At 44.6% G+C, this 25,718-nt stretch overlaps 1 long non-coding RNA gene across 1 annotated transcript in view; it reads left to right on the top strand.

Annotated features, from left to right (window-relative positions):
- Positions 1 to 17,056, top strand: part of LOC135981353 (uncharacterized) — a 36,274-nt gene extending 19,218 nt beyond the window's left edge. Inside the window, exons 2-3 of the long non-coding RNA XR_010598339.1 lie at positions 13,453 to 13,617; positions 16,328 to 17,056. This is a non-coding gene — a long non-coding RNA (uncharacterized LOC135981353). The remainder of the gene's footprint in view (positions 1 to 13,452; positions 13,618 to 16,327) is intronic.
- The last annotated feature ends 8,662 nt before the right edge of the window (positions 17,057 to 25,718 follow it).

Genomic DNA, 25,718 nt, shown 5'->3' with positions numbered 1-25,718 from the left:
GGAAACACCTGAGGGGCAAGGACTGAACTGTGGGAAGTGATGGTCCCAGGCTAGAAGGATCTTTAGCCTCTGTGGGAAAGCCAAGATAACTTGTGTCTTAAGAATCTGCCAGCCTGTTTATCACCAGGGTGAGAATTTGCTAATTTAAATCCTCCCTATTGAGTGTGTTAAGCTCTGTTTGCAGTTTTTGCTTATTTACTAAGGTAATCTACTTTGATCTGTTTGCTGTCCCTTATAATCACTTAAAATCTACTCTTTGTAGTTAATAAACATGTTTTTGTTTCTCTAAACCAGTTTGTGAAATTCATAATTGAGGGCAAAAAGCTGTGCATATCTTCCTCCACATTGAGGGAGGGAGGGAATTTCATGAATTTATGCTGTACAGATTTCTGTGCAGCGCAAGACAATACAATTTTGGGTTTGCATCCCAGAGGGGTTTGCACTTGAGTGCTGGGCAATCCCCTAGCTGAGTCTTCCAAGGCAGAGCTGATTTCAGTGTCTGTGTCTTTCTGCAGCTGGGTGGGTCCCTACCTGTGGGAGTGCTAGGGGAGGCTTGAGGGCCTGGCACAGCAGGACAAGGTGAGGGAGCCCAGGCTGGTGGAACAGGCGGGCTCAGTGGTACCCCAGTACATCAGGTGGCACCCCGGAAGGGGGGCAACCATCACAGATGTATTGAACCTTGTAGCGACAAATAATAGGAAAATACCAAAAAGTCATTCATTCTCTGCATTGTTTCAGTAGTTCTCACTTCTTTTAGTCAACAGCATCCAATTGTCAGGGACCAACAAATAGCTTATACCTCCCATTCAGTTGTGTAAGCTGTACCTCCTCCCCCTTCTTTTTGTCTGTCTGGCCATCTTTGAAATTGGGGCGGGGGTTCCTGCAGATCAGTACCTCTGCTCATTAATCTAGCCATACCCACATACATACCTGTCTCATATGGCTTCTGATCCATGGACTGGGGAAAGAGATAATGACCCCAAAGCTGTAGTTCAAAAGCTATGTAAGTATTGACCATTTTCTTCCCTTTCCCCATTTTCTCAGGTGGGTATATAGAACCCCCATGCAGGGGTTTGTTTGCCAATACAGAAGCTGCCTGTTGCTCCTTTAAACCCATTGAAAAAGTTGGAAAAGGGCCAGGACAAATACAGCATATTCCTGTTTTACTAGGATACTTTCAATTTAAATGGATTACTGTAAAGTGTTTGTCAAGGCAATGGCACTGTGTACAACTCTCTTCATCAGCTGTGCAGACATAATTAGATCGAAAGCTTGGCTGCTTTATCCTAATCCAATACTGTACCAAATTGTACCATCAGTTTTACATCGTACCACATCAGCACTGTGTCAAATCAATATTTGTTTTCAGTAGTAAAATGCACAGGGTATACTGTACATATGATTAATCATAATGCTTTACCTTATACAGAGCATAAACTCTTGTACCATAAGTACTTAGAGGGCAACTGGTTTTATATGGAGTAATTACATGTAAGTGACAACTACTTAGATAATTACATCGCGTGGATTCAAGTATATGTACTTTGTAGTCGGGCCTCTGGTTTAGAGAAAAATGATACCCCAATATAAACACCTTCCATTGACCAACTACGGAGTTTATAAACTACAAAGCTTGATTCTTCACTCCCTTACAGCTTCTGCAGTCATTTACATCTGTGTAAAGTGGGTGTAAAATGCTACCAGATCAGGATGGCCCTCCTTTCTACTCACAATGCACAGGGGTAAATGACAACTTGAGCTGTGAACCAGAGGAAAAGCAGATGCTACAGTGGGCACTGCTTCAAAGGTTATGTTCCTGGAATCCAAGTTATTTGAGTTATGTTGTCTATAAATTCTTAAAGACGTATTGAGAAGTTTGCAAACCATGTCCTCTCAGAGCTCTCAAAGCATCAGATATTCATAATAACCCCCAAATTATCTATCCAACATTCTAAAATATAGGCACACATTCTAGAACTTACTGACAACAAATGAATAAATGACATCTTGAATTTATGAACCCAGTCATTTTTGATAACCGTTGGCTCCCAAAAATAGTGAAGATACTTCACAAATGAAAAATATTTCCTTTTTCTAATCCTCATCTCTCAAAGGTCTTGCAAATAATGTAATAATACTTAGCTCCTCATAAGGACTGACCCAACGCCATTCAAATCAATGGGAGTCTTTCCATTGACTTCAGTTGACTTTGGATCAGACCCATATGGCGCTTTTCATTCACAGAACTGAAATACTTCAAAAAAGAAGGTTTTTATCCCTATTCTAAAATTACCTTCACTTTCCCAAATTATTCTCCTCTGCCAAGAGGCCATGCGTGTCAAATTTTAGGTAAAAGAGAGTTATATGAGGAAGTTAGAAGTGGGCAATAATTAGACTTGTAATGGAAACCTTATCCTAGGTATTTGTCTATTCTGTTCTGTTCCAGTTCTTAAGCCAGCCTCATTACCGTAGTATTAGATCACCTTCCAGAAGTGCATCTAGCCAATATTTTCATTAATGACTCAGATAATGGAGTGGAGTGCATGCTTATAAAATTTGCAGATGCCACCAACCTGGATGGGGTTCCAAGGTACTTTGGAGGACAGGATTAGGATTCAAAATGACCATGACAAATTGGAGATTGTTTTGAAATCAACAAGATGAAATTCAATAAAGACAAGTCCAAAGGACTATACTTAGGAAGGAAAAAATTGAATACATACATACAAAATTGGGAATAAATAGGCAGTGGTGCTGTAGAAAAGGATCTGGGGGCTAGAGTGGATCACAAATTAAATATGAGCAAACATATGATGCAGTTGTACAAGGGGCTAATATTCTGGGGTGTATTAACGGGAGTGTTGTATGTAAGTCACAGGAGGCAATTGTCCCACTGTACTCCACACTAGTGACACCTCCGATGTGGACAAATTGGAGAGAATCCAGAGGAGAGCAACAAAAATGATAAATTGTTTAGAAAACCTGACCTCTGAGGAAAGATTTAAAAACTGGGCATATTTAGTCTTGAGAAAAGCAGGCTGACAGGTGAGGAGGAGGATGAACAATCTTCAAATACGTTAAGAGGTGTGTTATAAAGAGGACAGTGATCAAATGATGTCCATGTCCACTGAAGGTAGGACAAGAATTAATGGGCTTAATCTGCATCAAGGGAGATATTGGTTAGATATTAGGAAAAACTTTCCAACTACAAGGATAGTTAAGTACTGGAATAGGCAGGGCCGGCTTTAGGCCAATTCAACCAATTCCCCTGAATCGGGCCCCGCGCCTAAGAGGGCCCTGTGCCCAAGCCCCGGTACGGTGTACTGGCGTGGCCTGGCTTCCCCAGAGGGCAATTTAAAGGGCCTGGGGTTCTCAGCAGGGGCTGGAGCCCCAGGCCCTTTAAATTGCCACCACAGCCCCACTGCTGGAGCCCTGGGGTAGGGCTGCGGGGCTCTGGGGGCTATTTAAAAAGTCTGGGGCTCCCGCTGCCTCTACCATCCCGGCCCTTTAAATAGCCGCTGGAGCCCCGCCGCTTCCCCAGGGCTCCCTTGGCTATTTAAAGGGCTGGGGCGGTAGAAGCAGGGGAGCCCCGGGCCCTTTAAATAGCCCCCAGAGCCCTGGGATAGCGGGGGCTATTTAAAGGGCCGGGGCTCCAGCTGCCTCTGCTGCATCCCCTGCCCACAGCCAGCCCCTGTCTCCAGCCAGCCTTGCACCCCCTGCCCGCAGGCAGCCCCTGCTGCACCCCCTGCCCTGCCTCCAGCCCTGAGCCCCCTGCCCGCACCAGCCCTGCACCCCCTGTCCTGCCCGCAGCCAGCCTGTCTCCAGCCAGCCCTGCACCCCCTGCCCTGCCCGCAGCCAGCTCTGCACCCCCTGTCCTGCCCGCCCCAGCCCCGCCCTCCCCTGCCCTGCCCACAGCCAGCCCTGCACCCCCTGCCCACAGCCAGCCCTTCCGCACCCTCTGCCCTGTCTCCAACCAACCCCTGCTGCATCCCCCTGCGGCCCTGCCTGAAGCCAGCCAGCCCCACACACCCCTGCCCACACCAGCCCTGCACCCCCTGCCCTGCCTGCAGCCAGCCCTGCACCCCCTGCCCAGTCTCCAGCCAACCCTTGCCACACCCCCCTGCCTGAAGCCAAGCAGAGGTAAAGTTTTTAGAACAAACTACCACAGTGAGGGAAGAAGTAACTCTGCTGAAAATATATATATATCACAGTACAAAAACTTTGAAAATATACTGGAGGACATAATATTCTAGTTAAGTTTATTTTTTTTTGAAGTGGGTGATGTGGGACAGATTGAGCAACAGCTGTCCAGAGATCATCTTTGATGCTGATTGGAATTATGGATAAATTGGCATTATTAGACTTTGGTCCCGTTAAAATTAAGTCCTAGAGAAATACAATGCTTACAGATTGCTTCAGCTAACACTTTGAGTCAGGTTAGTGAAAGCCTAATTAGCATTCAAAAGGATTTCAGCCAGGGAACTATCTACATATTAATGTATTAACCTTTGTGCGTGGTAAACATAATTAATTTTATATGCAAAGGAGCTAAGGGACCATATAACCTGTTTACTCTGGGAAACCATGTTCCACAGAATGTTGAATCAAACTTGAACATGCAGTAGACATCAGACATTAGAGAAGGGAGTCCCCGATGCTCAGCAGTGCACCGGTGCAGATATTACTGTCAAGGTGCTAAATGCAAAAGATGCCTGGTCTGATACTGAACAAGGTCACACTTTTACTTCAGACTCAGAGGAATATAAAAGGGAGGAGAGGAACATAGAGGGGAAGGCTGTGAGGAACATTGAGATGGCAGAAGAGGGAGAGAGAAGACCCTGTTGAAACATGGCATAAACCTCTGAGTCCTAAAATGTAAATAGCTGCTGAAATCACTGTACTATGAACAGCAGGCTCAAGGAGGAGATGTAGCTATACCATTTAAATTTTTTTGGTATGATTTTCTCTGACATTTTTTATAAACTATTTTAATTAAGATCCTTGTGATCCAAGATTGCTTTGGATGGCCTTTACGATAGTTTATTTGCTGGGAGAGGAAAACAATGCTTCTGGCTAGTCACTTAGGATACGTCTATATTACCCGCCGGATCAGCGGGTAGTGTTTGATGTATCGGGGATCAATTTATCATGTCTCATCTAGATGTGATAAATCGATCCCCGAATCGATGCTGGTACTCCACTTCGGCAGGAGGAGTAAGCGGAGTCGATGAGGGGGCCGCGGTGGTCGACTTGCTGCCGTGAGGACGGCCAGGTAAGTCGAACTAAGATACTTTGACTTCAGCTATGCGAATCTGTTGTGTATCTTAGTTCGAACCCTACCGCTAGTGTAGCCCAGGCCTTGGTCAAAAGTACAGACCGAGGAGTCCTATTCCAACAATTGTGTCCAACCCAGTGCACTAAAAAAAACCAAAAGACAACAGATAAGAGATGGGTTTGAGATTGGAGGTGGCATGACACTAATAATTTCGAAATAATTTAAAGTGTTTTTGCTTTTCGTGGACCCATAAATAAGGCTATGACTTAGTCAGGGGTATTTATCGTATAAATCATGGACAGGTCATGGGTAAAACCCAAAAATTCATGGCCCATGACCTGTCCATGACTTATACGATAAATACCCCTGACTAAATAATGGGGGGCTGCTACTGGGGGGGCACCAGGAGGGGCGCTGCTGGGGGTGTGCCTGTGGGGCCGCTGCTGGGGGGACATTTCTGGGGGGAGGTGGTGCCCAAGAGCTGCTGCTGGGGGGGCGGGGCCAGTGGCACAAGCCACCCGGCCTGTCGGAACAGCGGCTGCTCCGTCCCCCCAGCCAGAGCCAGGTCAGGGTAAGTGTCATGCAGGCAGCTGTGGAGAACCACGGACCCCACTGCCCAGGGTCGGGGATACCCTGGGGCAGTGACATGGGGCAGGGATATGGGCTGGGGGCTGCTCTCGGCCCTCTTACCCAGGCAGGTGGAGGGTCCATGGCTCCTGGCAAGTTCCAGCTTCTGGCTTGTCCGGGGGGCGGAGCCTCAGCTGGAAGAAGATGGGAGGGGCAGGGCCTCAGATGGAAGAACGGGGCAGAGGTGGGGTCTCTGGTGGAAGGGTCAGGACCTCGGGTGGAAGAAAAGGAGTTGGGGCAGGGTCTTGGGTGGAAGAGGAGGTTGTTGGGCTGGGGTGGGGGTCCCCAGCCCCAGCATTTTTAGGAATCCCTGGATCCTTGTTTTGGGTGCAGAGGCAGCATGCACTGGGCTCCATTTTTGAGATCCTGGTCAGAGGACTGAAGATTGCTTGGTGGCGCTCTGGCCAAGCCAGGAGCTGCTGCTGCTAAGCTGCTGTTAGAAACCCAGAAGCTGCTGCTGAGAAGCTGCTGGGGCTTTGACCAAGCAGGGAGCCAAGAAGGCTATTCCTCGGTTTCACTGGAGCCATGGTAGAGATTCTGCTTGTGTTCAGGACTGACTGAGGATGGCATGCAATGAAGGCGGTGTAAGTAACCACCACCTTTCTTGTTTGGGAAAGTGCTGTCAGGAGAAGGGGGGTTGTGAAGAGACTTTAAGGGACTTCCTGGGGAGGGAAGAAGTGGTCTTATTGTCTAACCAGGATCCAGGGTTACTGACCTCTGGTTAGACCAACTCCCATCTTCAAAGGGATTGTGCAGCTTGGAATGATCCCAAGTTAGAATTGCTCTGCCACTTGTTGCCTTGGCTGAACTGTTTCACTGGACCAACAGAATGAGCTGTCTCCAGCTTTAAGATCTTCAAGTGCGCCTACGCTAGCATCCAGAACTCTGAAATTCAGAGGAGTGCACACTCAGGGATGGGGGAAATGGTGCCAGAGTTGCATAAATTGCATAAATCTAGTCTAAGAGGATGTTGTTTACTTTGGGGTTAGACCCATTGTGCAGATTAGTTCTGGTTTTGATTTTTATTCCTGGAGGTGCCCAAGAGATTCCATCAAGTGTGTACAGGGCCCACCCAGGTGGAGGCACGGCCAGATTAATTTCCTTTGTAAATAAAATGACTGCAACAGAGGGTGGATAGAGGCTTCTCACCTATCCAACTTCACCACTTGGATCTCCTTTACTGCCAACAACATCATCCGCCACGCACACAGGTGAGTGTTGCCTGCTCTTAAGTAACCCAGGAAGGAAAAGGGATGGAGGTTACTCACAAGTAGCGCGCCACAAATAATGGTGACAGAATCAGGCTTTAAAGTATTAGGTGGTGTTGTATAGTATTCACATATATGTTAGAACTATTTTTCCTGTGTGGAATATTTATATCCAAGTAGCATATGCTTTACATATGTGATCATCTGCTAGTTCATATATGAGCTAACTAAAATGATCCTTTTCATACATTATGGTCTAAATGCACCAAGTATAAAAATATATTTGAAATACTGTCTATGTACATGAAACCCACATGTTCTTTCCACTCGAGGCATATAGGCTTAAGGGAGAACTAAAGATGCTGCTGTCTGCAGCAAATTCTGCTATGGCATTTGTGTGACTAAGCCCAGGATCTGGTGAATAAGGTATAAGTGGAGGTAGCCTGCCTCTATATCCTTTATTTTCACATCGTAAACTCTGCTGGCAGGCAGACTGCCTGCTCTTTTGGTCCCTGGAAGGCAATGTGCTGTTACAATAGAGGGAACCAAGGGAGTGACCTTGAGGACTCAACTAGGCAAGATAATGTAGAGATGGTGCCTTGCAGAGTTGGCAACTTGCATTGTGGGGAATATCGATGTCTGCACTGCTCTGACTTCAACCCCTTCTCTACTACCCAGTTGATAATAGGCTGATGTTGGCAGAGCCTGTGGCAGAGAGGGTGGGGTCTACCTTCCAAGGCAGGTGGTAGAGGTGGAAAGGCAGATGGCAGCAGTGGATGGATGAGTGCTGGAAATGGAAAATCTGAACAATGTAGCGGTAGCCTCTTTTTGTCAAAGGGACACTGCTGGATGATGCAAAGGGAGGGAAGGGGCTAGACTGTGCTGATTGATTCACACACCTATTATCTCCAATAACACAGGATGGTTGTAGGAGTTTGACAGTTGTATTTATTTTCAGTTTGCTTTCTTTTTTGGCATTCAGCCTTTGTCGTTTGTAGCTATTTCAAGCAATTTTGCTTGCTGCATAGGGTGCTGAAAACGTGGTTTTAGTCTCTTTTTGCTAAACTGAAGTCAGAGTGATCATTACCTTACAAAAGTTCAAGTCTCTGTCATTTCCTTGGCACTAGCATTATACTGATGTTATCACTGGGAGAGCACAGACTACTTTGAGCTGTTAGGGATCGATCATTAGCATAAAATCCTATTGATTCTCTTGTTTCTTTCTTCTAAGGGAGAGCAGAATGATAAAGACTGGAGTATAATTGTTTAGCATGAAAGTACCATGGATTATCTTTGGTAATGTCTACATTAGAGCTGAGTGAGCAGTGGGAAATATTATTCCTAAATATTTCTTGGATTTAGATCAACCATGTTTAATCCACTTTTATATTTGAAGCAAAGTTTTAATGTTTGTAAGACAATAATGTTTGTAAGACAACAAATTTTGGGGCCATGGTCAAAAGTCATTTTGTGACAAAATAAAATGTATTTCAGATGGAAGTGGAAGTGACAGTGACCTCTTGTTTTCCCCAGGCCTTGTCTACATTAGAGGGTTAAGTAGATGTAACTTAAGTTGTGTATCTTAAGTCGACGTAGTTTACATCGACTTAATGCGATGTCTACAGAGCTCTATGTCAGCGGAGACACTCTTCCGCATTCTCACATCAACTTATTGCGTCTTCACTAGACCCACTAAATCAATGCTACTACATTGATCGCAACAGTGCCAATTTAACCCATAGTGAAGACAAGCCACAATCTGTCCAAAAGTTACTGCTGTTTTCTACTACTAGAAGAAGATCCAGGTTGTGACCACGAATATAGGTTGATGAGGTCCACATAGGAATGTGGTTTGGCAGCCCAATCTGTTGTTCCAAAGGAAAAGTGGAATTATAATTATGTGAAATTTCCATAACCAAATCTCAAACCAGATGAGTTTTACCGGATTTGGAGTTCCATTACAAACTCAAAACTTTGACCAGGTCACCAGAAGGTCATTCACTGAGGTTCATGAACCTTTTGGAAAGCCTAGCCTAAATTTTGAGACAGACTGAGCTGAGTTTGAATGAGTTTTGACTGAGTTTTGAAATAGCTATTGCCAAGTTTTGAGCAAACCTGGACGAGTGTATGCTTTCAGGTAATAAGGAAGTGAAATGCCATCTTCTCGTGGTCTCAGCCAGAGACCAAACATCGCAGTTTCAGCAGGGTTTTGCTTTGGATTTGTTCAAACCTGGAACCAAAACCAAATTCAAATGTTGCACAAATCCCCAAGAGCCAAAATGCTGCTTAGTTTTGTACAGCTCTGAGAAGTGGAATATGTTTAGGTAAGCAAGTTGCAAGATTTCACAGTTACTAGAAACAACACCCTGATTTGTCAAAACATTTTAAGCACATGCTTATATCGATCACTATTCAGCAAAGCACTCATTTAAATCCCATTGGCTTAAATCACTTGACTTCAATGCTTTGCTTAGCAAAGATGGACTTAAGCACATGCTAAAGTACTCTGCTAAATTGAGGTCTAAATTAATACAATAAACTGCCATATCGAATTCCCTGGACCCTTCCCCCCATGCATCCTCCCCTATGATTTCAAGGCACTCCAATCTCATAAGAAGTTTTGTTTCATTTGTAATACTTATAACACCTAGATTATTGAACATCTGTCTTCTCTTGAAACAAAACAAAATGTAAATTCCAGATCTCTGCCTTGTGCTGTATATCAACAATATTTTCAGTGATGAATGTATTGAGTATATTCCTTTTTTTTTTATCTGTACATTGTGAAGAGTCTCTCTCATTGGTACCTTCTGCTCTGTTGTGCTTTGGATTTGTCAAGTTCTTAGTGGGTTGATCTTTGAATGTGTGTGTCTCAAAGCAGCAGACTCATGAGCACTTTCTTCCCTGCAGATGTGCACAATCTTCCCTTTTCCCAGGCAAGAAGGTGAGCATGGTTATAAATGAGTGCAGGGTGACAGATGTATATTATGAACTGAATGTCAGCATTTTCTGAATGACTCAGGCTTTATTTCCCCCTTCTACCAACTATTGGCATACTGTGTGTGTATGTGTGTGAGAAGGAGAAAAAGAGTGTAAATTATCTTCCTGGTACTAGAATCCATTTAGTCTGATACCATGGAATACTCTATATTTCATTCAAACACCAGTTGTCAGCAACCAGGGTGCAGCAGAGCCAGTCTCCTGGGAACCTAATGAGCACAGCTGGCTCATAGTAGGCTGCCTGATTCAGTACACTGCCTGATTGGAGGGCAGACCAGCTCTTAAGCCCAGCAGTAGTCTAGTGGCTGCTCAAAGCACTCACTCCTGGTTGTGATAGTGCCTGCTTGTTCCCAACCCTGCTCCTACCTTGGCCCCAGCCTTGCGTCACTCCGGGTACCTGGTTCTGACCCTTGGCTCTGGTATTTGGCATCTGAGCTGGGCTCTGATTTCTGGCTGCTGACTGGCTCCTGCTACCAGGATTAGCCACTGGGCCAATGGGGCCCATACCCAGGGGCCTTAGCCAATTGGGGGCCCCCAGAAAAATGGGAGCCCCTATGTTCTACCTGTCCAGCACTCCTGCTGGAAGCCCTGATACCTTTACCCTGCTCCCTACCAGGCGTGCCAGGAGGGGAGGGGATTGCAGGTGGGGAGGGGCCCTCCGACTTGCTCTGGCCCAGGGCCCCACGAATCCCTAATCTGCCTCTTCCTACCACTGGCCACATCCCAGTCACTGACACGATTAACAGCAGGTTATATTCTAAATGAGATTCTTCAAGACAGTGCTCTTTGCATTGGTTTTCTTTTACAGTTTGGCAAAGACACAGAGAAGCTTTATTCTTTTTCCACTGGCAATCAGTCAGTCTGATCATCTTTGTATTTATCTAGCATATAACCAGAGTTTCTAGTCACGGTTTTCGTGTATATCCAAGTTCTGCACATGTTTTGCTGCAATAGGCAAAATCAGTGGTGTTCCTACTTATCTTTATACTGGCTGCTTTCTGTGTTAATGTAACCGCCCAGAACACAGTGCCTGGGTCACTTGTTCAGAGCATAGCTTCTTGTTATGAACCAGTAGCAACACTGAACAGGTACTCTGCTAGGCAATGCATTTCCCACTTACATGCATATATAGCCCACAAACCTTTTTGTGCCAAGAGGTCTCATTGTTTTGTAATCATTTAATGCTAAATAAAATGAAGGATTATCCATTTCACACCTGATTCAGAAGCCATTAAAGGAAAGAAACTCCAAATATGAAAGAAATGTGCATAAAAGTTTGAATTACTACCTATCCTGGAGAAGGGGACAGTAAAATAAAAACAAAAAAAGCCCTTTGCATTCATATGCAGGTAGTTCTAGATGGATTTTGTGTGTGTGCATGAGCAAGCAGGCTTTCAATATTTTAAATTCCTATTTGAATCTTCCTCTCCCTCTCTCTTTCCTCTGGCCCCCAACTGGAGAAGAGGTGGGTGAAAAGAGCAAGGAAACAATTCACGAATATTCTTGCCAGTAAAATCAGCTGTCTGATTGCTACTAGTTACCCATTTTATCTGCTTAGGCACTAGTTCAGAGATCAGTGCCTGCACTTGATCATATTGTCTGGGGCACTAGGTAGATGAGGGGGTTCGTGAGGCTGCAGAGCAGTTCTACAAATGAGGCTGCAGGCCAAGGTCTGGAGGAGTCTCTCCAGGGCCTTATACAGCCTCTTCCTGCAATGGTGGGGGAGAGGGGAAACGGGAGGACCTGCACAGTGAAGGATCCTGTCCTTCCTCCACTCCATTCCTTTCCACCCCCTGTGTAGTGCCATGCAGGGAGCTCATTTGAAATGGGGCTCCATACTTCACAGGGGAAGCATAGCTGTTCAAAGATCTCCCAGCATGCCCCTGCCATCTCTGGAGCAGTAGGACTGCACTGGTTCTGCTGGCATGGGACCTTCCCTAGCCTTAGAAGAGGGGGCTAAATATGCCCTCTTTTTACTACCTGTTTTAATCTGCAAGAATGTTTGTGGAAAGCAAAAGCATTACAAACATTGACAAATAAAGATTTAGTAGGGCATTCACACAGCGTGTGCTCTCACAGCCCTTCTTATTAGGCCTGGTCCCCACTAAGTCCCCACTTCGGACTGAGAGGTACGCAAATTCAGCTACGTTAATAACGTAGCTGAATTCGAAGTACCTTAGTCCGAACTTACCACGTGTCCAGACGCGGCACGGAGGCTCCCCCGTCGATGCCGCGTACTCCTCTCGCCGAGCTGGAGTACCGGCGTCGACGGCGAGCACTTCTGGGATTGATCCGGGATCGATTTATTGCGTCTTAACCTGACGCGATAAATCGATCCCAGAACATCGATTGCCTGCCGCCGGACCCTCCGGTAAGTGACTAGTACCCCTAGTCTCACAACTAATTCATTCATTCAGAATGAACAATTCTCCGGGTTCACAGATAATCTGCAAGCAGGAAAAGGGACTCCTCTGTTTAGAGCATCTAGCTCATTCAATCAGGGAACGGAAAGGACACCATGTGATTTACATGACCAGTCATTTGGCACAAAAAGCAGATATTAAATAATGAATGTTTATAGAGGCAACCTCATGAATAAACCACCAGGTAAAATTTATATGTGCAAACTTCTATGAACAATTGCAAATAATGATCACAATTTGTTTGTGGATAATCGATGACTAGAAGAAAGGGCTAAATTCACTGCATACATTATTTGTAATAACTAATCTGAGAAGCTCTACCAGGGAGGATTCTACTTTAATGCCGTTGTTTGTGTGATTTGCCATTTACCCTGAGAAACATACACGCAGAAGGGAGAACCTTGAAACAGGAGAGTGGGAGAGATGAAAAACTACTTTTATTTTCTCTGTGTCTGCTATTGCTGTGACTGCTGCATAAGTGGTTGTTTAACTCAGCAATCTGTTAGCATGAAATTCATTTCAGATCACAGCATTTCCCACATTTTGGGTTCATATTTACATTTGTTACGGTTAACACACCGGATAACCTTTTCCTGCTCTCACTAGGGAGGAGTTGTTGAAAACCTATGGGAGGGATTGTTACGATATTCTCCAGAGACAGCAACATCTGCGTATGTCAGGGGTGCTATACACTCCTCCTTATTGCTCCCAAGGTCAGATCCTCAGCTGGTGTGAGTAGTATGCTGATTTACACAGGCTGAAGATATGACCTACAGGTCTTACAACTGTGATCTTTCCACTGTTCTTTTAATAACTGTGCTGGCCTCTTATTGGTTTCCTAAACCAATGTTGTTCTGTTAGCTTTTTTCTCAGTGCTTTGTTCTTTTGTGTAAATTGTTGATGATTTTATTTCTTCCAGGCCTTTTCCTAAGACCCTGATCATTAAGTGCTGTATTTCCCGCTTAGATGACATCAGCAAGGAGAAGTCATGTTGAATAATGCCGGTGTAGACAAGAGATCAAGGAGGAGGTTTCTTATGGGCATTTGTAAGGTCGAGAGCCTCTATAAAAGAGGAAAGAATAAGGTAACTCTGTCATGACAGCACGGCTGCTTGGCTGTGTTTGTGACCCTGCCTTCCATGAAGTTGGCCATGCCTGGTTTCACCAACATGGAGCATGCAAGAGTAGCCCTCCATGACACAAGCTTGGGCACATAGTCCACCCTTGCTACTAACTCAGTCTCCTCCAGACTTCTGATGAGGTGCGTGAAGTTACATGTCCGTCTCCACCATTGGCTCTGTATCCCCCTAGAGTTTGGGAAGCATGAGAGCAGAAATGGCACTGCATGCCATTTGTTCACCATAGCGATTTTATGTTGTATCCTGTTTGCACTGTGATTGTCCCAGCATCCAGTTCTAATACAACCAAGGCCAAATCCTGAGGTCCTTTGTGAGTTTTTACTTGAGTCAGGCAAAACTTACATTCTATCTCATGGGAGTTTTGCCGGAATGAAGATTAGGTAAAAATCGAGTAAGGTCTTGAGGATGTGGCCCTAAGAGAATACATTGTATAAACTAGGATATATACTCTTTAAGAAAAAAAGGATCTGCTGGCTTGAATTCAGCTTTTGTTTAGAGATAAATGAATTCAAAATATTTTTTTAGATGTAAGCTGCATAGAATGCAATGCTTTACTTGGCCTCAGTTTGATGGCAACAGAGAGCTCAATAAAAATAATCTCCTTCTCAACTGTGCAGGCATGGGACACGATGATACAATAATGAGCTTCTTACCATTAGTCCAAATAGCTTCCCACTAAATAAAAGGGTAGACTGGGGGAGACTCCACTTAGTCCGAAGGTTACCTAGCAGTGGAGACCACAGGTGTCTGTTGCCAGCCAGCCAGAAACATGTCACAACTACACTCTTTTGGTGGTACATTGCAGAGTAAAGGCTACAGGTGAAGATGTGCATGGAGCGCTATGAGGCTGGCTGGTTGGCCCTGTAAAGCAAGCGGGGTTTAGTCTTGGCTGTGACTGAGCAGCTAATCCTCAGCTGAATGTAATATTGAGACTTAATTATAATGACTGACCCCAGGAGTGGGAGGATCCGAGCTGATTACATAAATAGAGGAGCACATTCAGTTAGGTGGTGACTATGAAGGAAGAGTAGGAAGTTCCCTGCTCTCTGGGAAGGGCCTGGCAAAGGCTGGAGAGAAAAAAGGTAGGTGAGATAAAAGGCTGGAGAAAGGCTCTGCGTTAAGCTGTAGCTTTGTGAAGTGGCATATATCCCTTCAGCTAGAAGGTAGGCATGGGGAGGTCAGAAAAGTATCATGAAACCCTTCAGAGAGAAGGTAGGGGAAGGGAGGTCAGAAATACAAGCCCTTACCAGTGGTGAGCCCTGAGAGGGGGCCAGGCAGCCGTCTGGAAGAGAGATATATGGGTGCTAATGACTATGGTAATCCTGGGACGGGAGGATGTGTTTTTGGATTGATTATTTGGGGCAAACTGCGAACTACACCCAGGATAAGTGATTAAAGAGATCGTCGGGCAGGAAAAGGGAGTGGAATGAATAAATAAAAAACAGAAATTTGCTTGAAATGCTGGAATGCCTCTAGGACAGTGGTTCTCAAACTGTGGGTCGGGACCCCAAAGTGGTCTGCCCTTCCCCTGCTGGGGCGGAGAAGCTTGGGTGGGTGAGCTCAGGCTTTGGTCTCTCCTCCTGGGGTTGTGTAGTAATTTTTGTTGTCAGAAGGGGTTTGCAGTGCAATAAAGTTTGAGAACCCTGCTCTAGGAGGTGAATACTAGAAAACCAACCAACAAACAGAAAGCTATCCAGGCAAGTGAAGCTGTGGGTGCATGTTTTGGCCAGCAGAGGGTGTATCTGGACAGCTCTGGGCCAGGTAGTTTGCAAGAGAATGGAGCTGTGTAATGGACTGAAAATAAGGCATAAATATTTAACAGTGAAAGTAATTAACCATTGGAACAACTTATCAAGGGACATGGTGGCTTCTCCATCACTGACTCTTTTAAAATCAAGACACAATGTTTTTTCTCAAATATCGGCTCTAGGAATTATTTTGGGGCAATGCCATGCCCTGTGTTGTACAGGTCAGCCTAGATGATTATAATAGTCCCTTCTGGCCTTGGAGTTGAGTCTGAATGGATTGAAATGCTGCATCGTTTTATAAATTCATAACTGTTGAATACACACACTTAATGTTTCAGATTTATTGGCTTCTTCCTTACTAAGGTGTGCTATAACTATAGATAGATATAATTATGAATATGGTAGGCCTAACTATGGGCTTAGATAGCTACCTATGTTGAAGACAAATCCTGCTTGCCTTCTTAAGTGTGCTAGAGCTGGTTTCACTCCTAGAGGAACTTAGAGCAGCCTTTGGACTGCTGTAAGAGACACAAGTCAGGGATCCTGAAGCGCCAGGAGACTCCTCAGCTACCCTGTTAGGGTAGTTCTGCACCACCAGAACAGCGCAAAGAGGCCATAGTGTAGGCTAGGAGCCAGCCCTTTGTTTTTACCAATAATTACTTTAAAAAAGGATGAAGAGTTGGGGAAACTAAATGATAAACAGATTATCTAATATATGTAAAATTATATGTAAATATTACAGTGTAACGGTATTGCCGAGTAAATTATTAATTGCTGGAAATAATCCATTTCTATAATTTCCTAAACAAATATTACTTATAGAATAGACATACATTTTTATTACTATACATAATTGCAGTTGCTAATTTTATGTAATTGTGTTTTGGTTTTTTGGTTTTTCATTTTAGGTGCAGTTTTACATATCAACTGAACTGGCAAGCAAAGAAGGTGATGTGTATAGCACCTGGAGCAATGATCTTATTTGTAAGGGCTCCCTGGTCTGTCTCTCGTGTGTGCTAGGAAGTGCTCTTTTGCATAGTTTGGGGAACACAAAGTGCTGTCAACTGCTGGGTCTCATGGAAAAATAATTTCGAGCTTCTTAAAGTGAGTATTCTTGCCAGACACCTGATTCTCAGTTACATTTATTCAATTAGAGAACAGAAACAATTCCATGTGACTTCAGTGTTCTGTCAAAACGAACATCAGAGTTTGAGTTTTGAATGCTTGATACTTGTCAGCAGGCAGGTTCATTGCAATCTACAGAGCAAGAATTATGTCAAGAAATTATTTGGTAAATATTTGCACGAGTACAATTGAGATAATTGCGAATGTCTTGTGGAAAAATCCCCCACTGAAAACGAGGCTAAATTTAACTGAATTTGCTATGAATTATAATCTCAGCTCTCTAACTGCTGAGGGGTTCAATTCAGGTGCACATATACTGCACTTTAGTGGATTCAGAAGTCATTGCGGTGCATAACTACTTCATTGAATCTACTAACTTATGAACAATGCTACTAAATGACAATCTTTCTGTTAACTATATATGTATACCTTTCATCCCTTTTAAATAGCAGTCTTGTAACATCTACTTTCATGTGATGCAAACTGAATCATTTTAACAACCGCTATTTGTATTTTTAGGGTCAAGTTATAAAAAAATAAACACATCCTCTTGGTTGTAAGATCTTGGAAGAACTAATGATGCTATGGTAAAATAAGATGAGAATTTTCCGGGCCAGCTTCTATTGTTGGATTTTAACCATGTCACTCCATGTTTTATGGCATCGTTTTTGGTTAATATTTGCCACCCAGTCTGCGTGAGTTTTTCACACAAACTACTAAACATCTTCTGTAACCCAAAAGCCCCGCTGAGGCGCACAAAAAATCAAGCTCTTCTTAACTATGTTGCCAGTATATTCCACTTTGAGAACAAGAATAGTTTTTTCTCAGATGCTAGGCAAAGATGTCTCCAACAGTGTATGGCACACTTCCATACAGCACGTCTCTTTGGGCTGGTCCACACTAGCCCCCCACTTCGAACTAAGATATGCAACTTCAGCTACGTGAATAACGTAGCTGAAGTCGAAGTATCTTAGTTCGAACTTACCGCGGGTCCACACGCAGCAGGCAGGCTCCCCCGTCAACTCCGCGTACTCCTCTCGCGGAGCAGGAGTACCGGCGTCGACGGCGAGCACTTCCGGGATCAATCGCTTACCGCCGGACCCGGAGGTAAGTATAGACGTACCCTTTTACTGCTATTAGGACACTGTAGGCACACAGGTAGCCCTTCTCCTGACATGCTGTAGCGACAAGTTCAATCAGAGAGGCAAGTTGGATGAGGTAATATCTTGTATTGGACCAAGCTCTGTTGGTGAGAGAGACAAGCTTTTGAGCTACACTGAGTAGTTCTTCAGGTCTGGGAAAGGTACAGAAAGTCATACAATGCGGGAGACATCTTTGCCTAGCATATGAGAAAAACCCTTTCTTCTCCTTATTGTGACTCTCTCAGTACCTTTCCCAGAAGAGCTCAGCATAGCTCAAGAGCTTGTCTCTCAACAACGGACCTGGGGCTTCGATTACCTCACCCACTTTGTCTCTCTTGTATCCCGGGCCCGACACAGCTGCAACACCAAGTTGAGTCAGAAGCAATTTGTTTGGTAGCTGTAACCTCCTTCTTCAACAGGGGAGAGAATCAGTCTTTCATCAACATCTTTCTTCTGACGCTTGTAGCTGTTAATTTTCTTCACCTGATGAGAAAAGGAAGAAAAACTTGAGTTTCAAGTAAATAGTGAAATTTCTTTGACTACATGTTGGATGTGGGAAATATCATATGACTCTGTACTTGACTGTAAGCTCTTTGGGGCAGGGACTGACATTTTGTACAGCCCAGTTTGTGTTTGCACCCTATGTAGCATGCACCATGCTTGGGTTCCTAGGTGGGGGTGCTGAGAGCCATTGAACCAAACTGTAAACTCTGTATGTATATGATGGAAACCACTTTAAGCCAGGGGATTGAACTGCACCCCTAGTTCCAGCACCTGTGCTGAGGTACTACTGCAATACAAATAATAATTGTCCCCTGAACAGGTAATAGTTTCCATTAATTTGTTCACAACCTAAAATACAGGTTATGGCCAAAGGACCACAGATTTTGGGTGCCTGGATTTTTGGGCTTTCTTTTAAGGTATCTCAAGTTGAGATAGTCAAGGGTGAGACTTTTTAGAGGACAGGTGCTCTTCTTTGTGGAAATCAGGCCCCTTTAGGAAGACTAAATTGGGCATCCAAAATCGCTCATCACTTTTGGGCTACGTGAACAACTTTCACCGCAAGGGTTGTTTGCAGACAGTTTGTAGTGAGTATTCATTTGATTATATAGAATTCCTCATTGGAACTGTGCGAAAACATAACATGGCATCACTTGTGTGCTCTGATTGGATGACCTAACTTGTAAAAACTACTTCTGCTTCCACCCATACTAAATTTCCTTCTGTCACTAAACAATTATTTAATGCAAATCTCAGTCATGGGGTTGATATTTGCTTCTTCTGAACTAAACTTTGCTCATGTGAATGCTTTGTGAGAAGCCAACACAATGGGGTGTACAAGTTTGACTGGATTCAAGTCTGAGTTGGCATTCACAAAGGTTTTAGGAGTTCTTTTTCACATACTTCACCCAGCTCTGTTGTTGCTATCTCAGCAAGGTTTCTTGCATGGCCTCATTCCAGGTACTTACTGGTTCAGTATTAGTGCCATGCCAAGCTGAAATATTTAAATTTCTCAAACAAGATGAGTATCCATATTTACAAGCACAGGGTTAGCACTGGAAATAGCTCAACACTTATATTGCTAGAGATAAAAAGTCAAGCAGCCATCTGCTAATGGAGGGGAGACATGGTCGTAGACTTTATTTGCAAGGGGCAAATCCTCTCCCTTCAATCATGTGGTGGTTTGGTTTTGTTTTCTCCAGGCTTGGGTTTGATCTCCAGTTCAAAGCTTAAATATGGAGAATAAATATTTGTCTCCTACAGTCCAGCTGTCCTTATTTTCTGCTGCCTTTCTGCCTACAAAGTCACTGGTCTCTTCTGAACCTGTTTGTTTTTCATCTGATGACCGCTTGCCGTAAGTAGTGCTAAAGCACTCGAGACAGGGTGTCCCCATTCTTCATGGAGCCAGACATTAAAGGGATTAGAGTCTTTCACTGGTGTAATGGAAGAAGCTCTATCTGGTCATGTAGAGGTTGCTTGTGTAGTCAGGCACAGAGGAGGGGTCTCTTAGCAGAACAAGATCCTGAGCAGGGTAAGTAAGAAGAAGACCTAAAAGAAGCAGAATTTGGTCAGAGTGACTTTGCTACTGATTGGAAGGAGAAGAGCCAAGTCCCCTGGCAAGAGAACTTGTGTGACCTGAAGCCAGGTTTACTTATACCTACAGGTTGAACTTCTCACGCCTATGGAGACCCGCTGGCACTCTGCATTGACCTCCTGTGGTTCGGCAAATTCTCTGGTTTGGCACCAGTCAGGTCCCAAGGGTGCCGGACTAGAGAGGTTCAACCTGTACAAAAGATGGTAGGGCTGATCCAAAACCCAAAGGGACTCTTTCCTTTTCTTTTTTTCTTTTCCTTCTGTGCTTTGGCTCAGGCCCTGACTCTCACTCTGCATCTTGGTTTGGGGGAGGGAAAGTGATCCTTTACCACCTGCCCTGAGGTGCAGATTGTGGCTTGGAAATGAGGGTTGTCCAGTAGTCCTTTAAATGCAACTTAATAGAATTTCAGTGGCCTATCACCAATCCAGTGGCCTTGTAATATGACCTTATATTGGGGCTAAAGCTAGCTTCAGGTAGCTACAGACAGCTGGGCTTGAACTGAGGGGCAACATAGCTCCACTTACAAAAATGCAATATCCTAAATACATAAAAGGAGGGGAGAGAATTGGAAGTAGGGTTCCCCATGATGATTTCATAACCTGAACCTTAGCCAAACCTTTTTCATTCTACCTCTGCACATTAATTTAAAAAAAGTTATATCTAGGGAACTGCTTCCAATGGATACCACACATTGGGCACAAATGATAAAAATCTGGCTATTTTGTTCCCTCTGAAGACAGTTATGAAGAAGACTGTGTGTGGTTGTATAATCATACCTATGCTTTGTAAATGAGCAGACAAAGGGTTAATTATTCTAGAACAAAATGCACATGGGCTAAAGTAGAGCCCCTATGACTTGCTGATTTCTTGTTGGATAAAGGACCAGGGAAACAGTAAATGTGATACATTGATACTACTATTGCTGTATCCTGTCCCCTTCTTTAATCACTGTAATTAATCTTAATCTGATTTGGTCTGAAGACAACTAGGTTAGGGAGAGCAAGCTGCATGTTTTTAATAGAGACTGCTGTTTTGATCACTAAACTTGCAATGTTGTCATTGATAAGAGTGTAGCATTTTCTTCAAATCCAAGGGGGTGCTTTGTTGTTCTTCAGTACACAATTATGTGTGACTAAGGAATGTGGGAGAACTATTTGTTTGCTTACCAAGGAACGTTCTCTGCAAACACAGTAGGGGGAAAAAAGTGACATTTTCCCTTATTTCATTTCCAAAAATGTCACAGCTGCATTGTTCAAAGCACTTGCATACTCATTTAATTCACTTATTGTAAATCTTGCTGCATAATGATGATGTAATAATTAGGTCTGAAACAGATGGGGAAGGGCCTACTTTAAATAATACGCTCACTAAAATAGCATATGTTGCCTGCCTTCAATTCTGGATGTCTTTATCTGATCAGAAACCCAGTTTTTAGACTAAACTTACTCAAAATAATAAAGAATAGGAAAGACTGACACAACATTTCAGGAAATGTGACAGTGTTTCTGTATTGCATTTTTGGTATACATCAGAGTTGTGTATGTGCTGTTTATAGGCTGTGAACTAGGAAAACTCTGGGTTAAATTGATGGACTCAATGACTTCAGTGGATTTCAGAGACAGGATCTTACTTCATCTAGAGGATTGACCAGAGCAGTAGGAGCCATCCCCTAATTCCAGTTTACCTCTGACCTGCTCTGGGCCTTGAATAAACCACTAACCCCACTTTGGCCAACAGTGGTTAAGTGGATTACCCCAAATCCACTGCATAGCTCCTTTTGTGCATACAGTTAGTGGGATTGTACATGCCTAGCAGGTGTGCGAACACCCAAATGTGTCCACACCATCGCGCGTGGATCTCATGCCTCTTTACAAAAAAGGCTGTCTTTGTCACCCTTTCTCCAACTCTAAAATGGAAATATCACTAATTGTTAACCAGCTCACAGAGTGTTATGCAGATTGTTGTAGCTAGTTTTTGTAAATTACTTTGGAAATGCAAAATGTTATGGAAGTGCTAGGAGTTACTTTTGTGTGACTTCCTTGAGCAAGAGAGAGGATGCCTCTTTCTTAAGGAACTGGGCTGAACACAAGGGATCTGTGTTCAGTTCCTGACTCTACCAGAGCTATCCTGTGTGACCTTGGGCAAGTCACTTAACCTCTCTGTCAATGTGAATAAACAAATCCCACTTTCTCCCACCTGCTCCCTGTTCTGTGTATTTAGCTTGTAGCCATTTCGTCCAAGCACTCTCTCTTACTATCTATATGGCCATCATTTAACACAGTGAGGTTCCAATCTCAATTGAGGCCTCTAAGCTCTATAGTAATATAAATAATAAAACTTCTCAGGGAAAAACTTGAGTATCTGTGCGCTGAAGATGAGTGACTGAGGGTCTGTCAGCAAAAGGATTCATTTCTAGAGTGGAGGGCCCTGCGTCTGATCATCAGTCTCCTGACAATCAAACTGAGCAAAGTTCCCCAGCTGATTTCAAGTGCCAGGACTACGCAGGAAGAGAGATAGTCTGCTAGGTAGCCACATCCCAAACCATATACAGCAGGATTATCCCTTGATCCAATCTAATTGGGACCGGGGCCAGATTGGATAATCAAAAAAATCTGGAGACTAGGAAAGAGCAAAGCTATAGCTTCTGAACGTGTGCGCGCTGATTGTTTGATTAATATGGAGAGCCAGATAATGGAGGGTTGGATAAATGGGGTTCTACTGCATTCTATAGTATTACAGATTCAAAAAATGGTACTCACTGAATCGCAGCTGCAGGCAAATTGGAGCCTTAGTGCAGACTTAGAGACCAGGTGTAATCTGCTACCTGTGACCAGTATCTCTAAATAAGATGGTAACTGTAGTCTCTCTCCAGTTTTTGCTTCTACGTAGCTTTAAAGCTATGCCAAGTCGAGTGCATTGCAAAAATCCGGTCTAGCAGCGCCAATGGCAAGATTCTATTCAAAGTGCTGTGGCATAGACCAGAGCATGATCTTGCTATCATGTTAAAGCACTGGGGAATACTGACACGCTGATGTTCATTTGTACCAGTATTCTACAGAAGTGTCTAGGGTGATCAACCCCAGTGATCTTGATGATTTTCTTTTCAGAGCGATTGTATCCCTGACCTCCATTCCAAAAGTAGTTAAAATAAGATCGTCATTTGATCTTTTGGCTTTTTGCACTTCTGCCTTGATGACTAGTTGTCTCTTACACAGTTCTCCAGTTGCCTGCTCTGAACAGCATTCTGACACTTCATCATTATTTACGATGCGCACCACTTAAGCCCTTCTCAAAGGATTAGATTGAGATTAGTAATGGAAAACGTCTTAAAAAAATTCAGAGGCCTGTTTGCAAAGCTCAGCTGAACGTGTCTGTCTGGAAATACTATGTGATCACGCTTACTCAGGGGAGGTTTTGCTTTTTCTGATGTGCGGGAGGGGGCCAAGACTGAGTGTTGGGTGAGGCTAGAGGTGAGGATTGTAGGGATCACTCTGGAAACCTGTGATTTTTAGTAGTAAATATGGCATGGACTTGCTGCCTTATCTGAAGCAGACAATTCACCCCGGACAAATGTTCAGTCTCAGCACTAGGGACTATTGGTGGGTAAGCCCTAGCCATTGTCTAGCCATGTTGGAAGAAAGACCGAAGGCAGTGGAAGTGGTTTAATTAGGCCACAACTTTATTCACTTAAAATCGGAAACTACCTAGGAAAAACTTGTATGCCACAGGTCATCATTTCCACGTGATCCCAGCCGTCCCATCACTGGGACCCTGTTGCCCTCCCCTTCTATAAGGATTGGGGGGATGGGAGAATTGGGCCTGGTCTACACTACGGGTTTAGGTCGACTTTAGCAGCGTTAAACCGAATTAAGCCTGGACACGTCCACACAACGAAGCCCTTTCTTTCGACTTAAAGGGTCCTTTAAACCGGTTTCTTTACACCACCTCCGACGAGGGGATTAGCGATAAAACCGGCCTTTGCGGGTCGGAATTGGGGTAGTGTGGACGGAATTTGACGTTATTGGCCTCCGGGAGCTATCCCACAGTGCTTCATTGTGACCGCTCTGGACAGCACTCTCAACTCAGATGCACTGACCAGGTAGACAGGAAAAGACCCGCGAATGTTTGAATTTAATTTCCTGTTTGCTCAGCGTGGAGAGCACAGGTGACCACGCAGAGCTCATCAGCACAGGTAACCGTGATGGAGTCCCAGGATCGCAAAAGAGCTCCAGCATGGACCGAACGGGAGGTACGAGATCTGCTCGCCATATGGGGAGATGAAGCAGTGATAGCTGAACTCCGTAGCAGTAAAAGAAATGGAAAAGTATTAGAAAAGATCTCCAAGGCCATGAAGGACCGAGGCCATAACAGGGACACACAGCAGTGCCGCGTGAAAATTAAGGAGCTACGGCAAGCTTACCACAAAGCCAGAGAAGCAAACGGAAGGTCCGGGGCAGAGCCGCAAACTTGCCGCTACTACGCGGAGCTGCATGCGATCCTAGGGGGTGCAGCCACCACTACCCCAACCGTGTGCTATGACTCTCTCACTGGAGAAACACACAGGGAAGACGGTTCAGGGAACGAGGAAGATGAGGATGGAGGTACTGTAGGTAGCTCACAGCAGCAAGGAAGAGGAGAAACCGGTTTCCCCAACAGCCAGGATATGTTTGTGACCCTGGACCTGGAACCAGTAACCCCCGAACTCACCCAAGACCCTCAGGGCACACAGGAGACCTCTGGTGAGTGTAACTTTGTAAATATTTGTAAACATTACAAAAAAAAAAGCAAGCGTGTTTAATGATTAATTTGCCCTGGCAATCGCGGCCAGTACATCTACTGGAAAAATCTGTTAACGCGTATGGGGATGGAGCGGAAATCCTCCAGGGACATCTCCAGAAAGCTCTCCTGGTTGAAATGGGGTGATTTTATTAAGGGGACATTCAGAGGCGCCCGTTCCTGCTCTTCTGAACAGAAATGTTCCCCGCTGTTAACCACGCGGTGGAGGGGAGGGGTGAAGTGATCATCCCAGAGAATCGTGTGTGTGTGTGGGGGGGGTGGTTTACTTGTGTTTGTGCCGCATGTTAACCGGGAAACCGCAGCCCCTCCTTTTACATTGAAAACCCATTTTAAATGGACAACCCAATTCATCCTTGATATGGGAAATGCGCTGCTGTTTGCAACCTTTCCCGCATGTTAAGAAGGTTAAAAAAGCCAAAACACTGTGGCCTACCATGGCTGCCTGCAAGCCGAAATATGCGACCTTGTAATGAAAGAGTGTACCCATTGTTCTCTAAAATGTGTCTTTTTTAACTACCTCTCCCTTCTCCTCCACCAGCTGCAAATGTTTCTCCTTCGCAGAGGCTCGTGAACATTAGAAAGAGAAAACGTAGGACGAGGGACGATATGTTCACGGAGCTGCAGATGTCCTCCCATGCTGACAGAGCACAGCAGAATGCGTGGAGGCAGTCAATGTCGGAGATGAGAAAAGCCCAATATGAACGAGAGGAGAGGTGGCGGGCTGAATGGCGGGCTGAAAAGAGCAAGTGGCGGGCTGAAGACGATAGGTGGCGTCAGCTTGCAGACAGACGGCAAGAGTCAATGCTCCGTCTGCTGGAGCATCAAACTGATATGCTCGAGCGTATGGTTGAGCTGCAGGAAAGGCAGCAGGAGCAGAGACCGCCGCTACAGCCCCTGTGTAACCAACAGCCCTCCTCCCCAAGTTCCATAGCCTCCTCACCAAGACGCCCAAGAACACGGTGGGGGGGCCTCCGTCCACCCAGTCACTCCACCCCAGATGATCGCCCAAGCATCAGAAGGCTGGCCTTCAATAAGAGTAAAAGTTTTAAAATGCAGTGTGTCCTTTTCCATCCCTCCTCCCCCACCCATCCCAGGCTACCTTGGCAATTATCCCCCTACTTCTGTGAGGAACTAATAAAG

The sequence above is a fragment of the Chrysemys picta genome, chromosome 2, assembly GCF_011386835.1.
Source record: "Chrysemys picta bellii isolate R12L10 chromosome 2, ASM1138683v2, whole genome shotgun sequence".
NCBI classification, from domain to species: Eukaryota; Metazoa; Chordata; order Testudines; family Emydidae; genus Chrysemys; species Chrysemys picta.
Note: the sequence above shows the minus strand (reverse complement) of the source record. Positions and strands in the feature narration are given on the sequence as shown.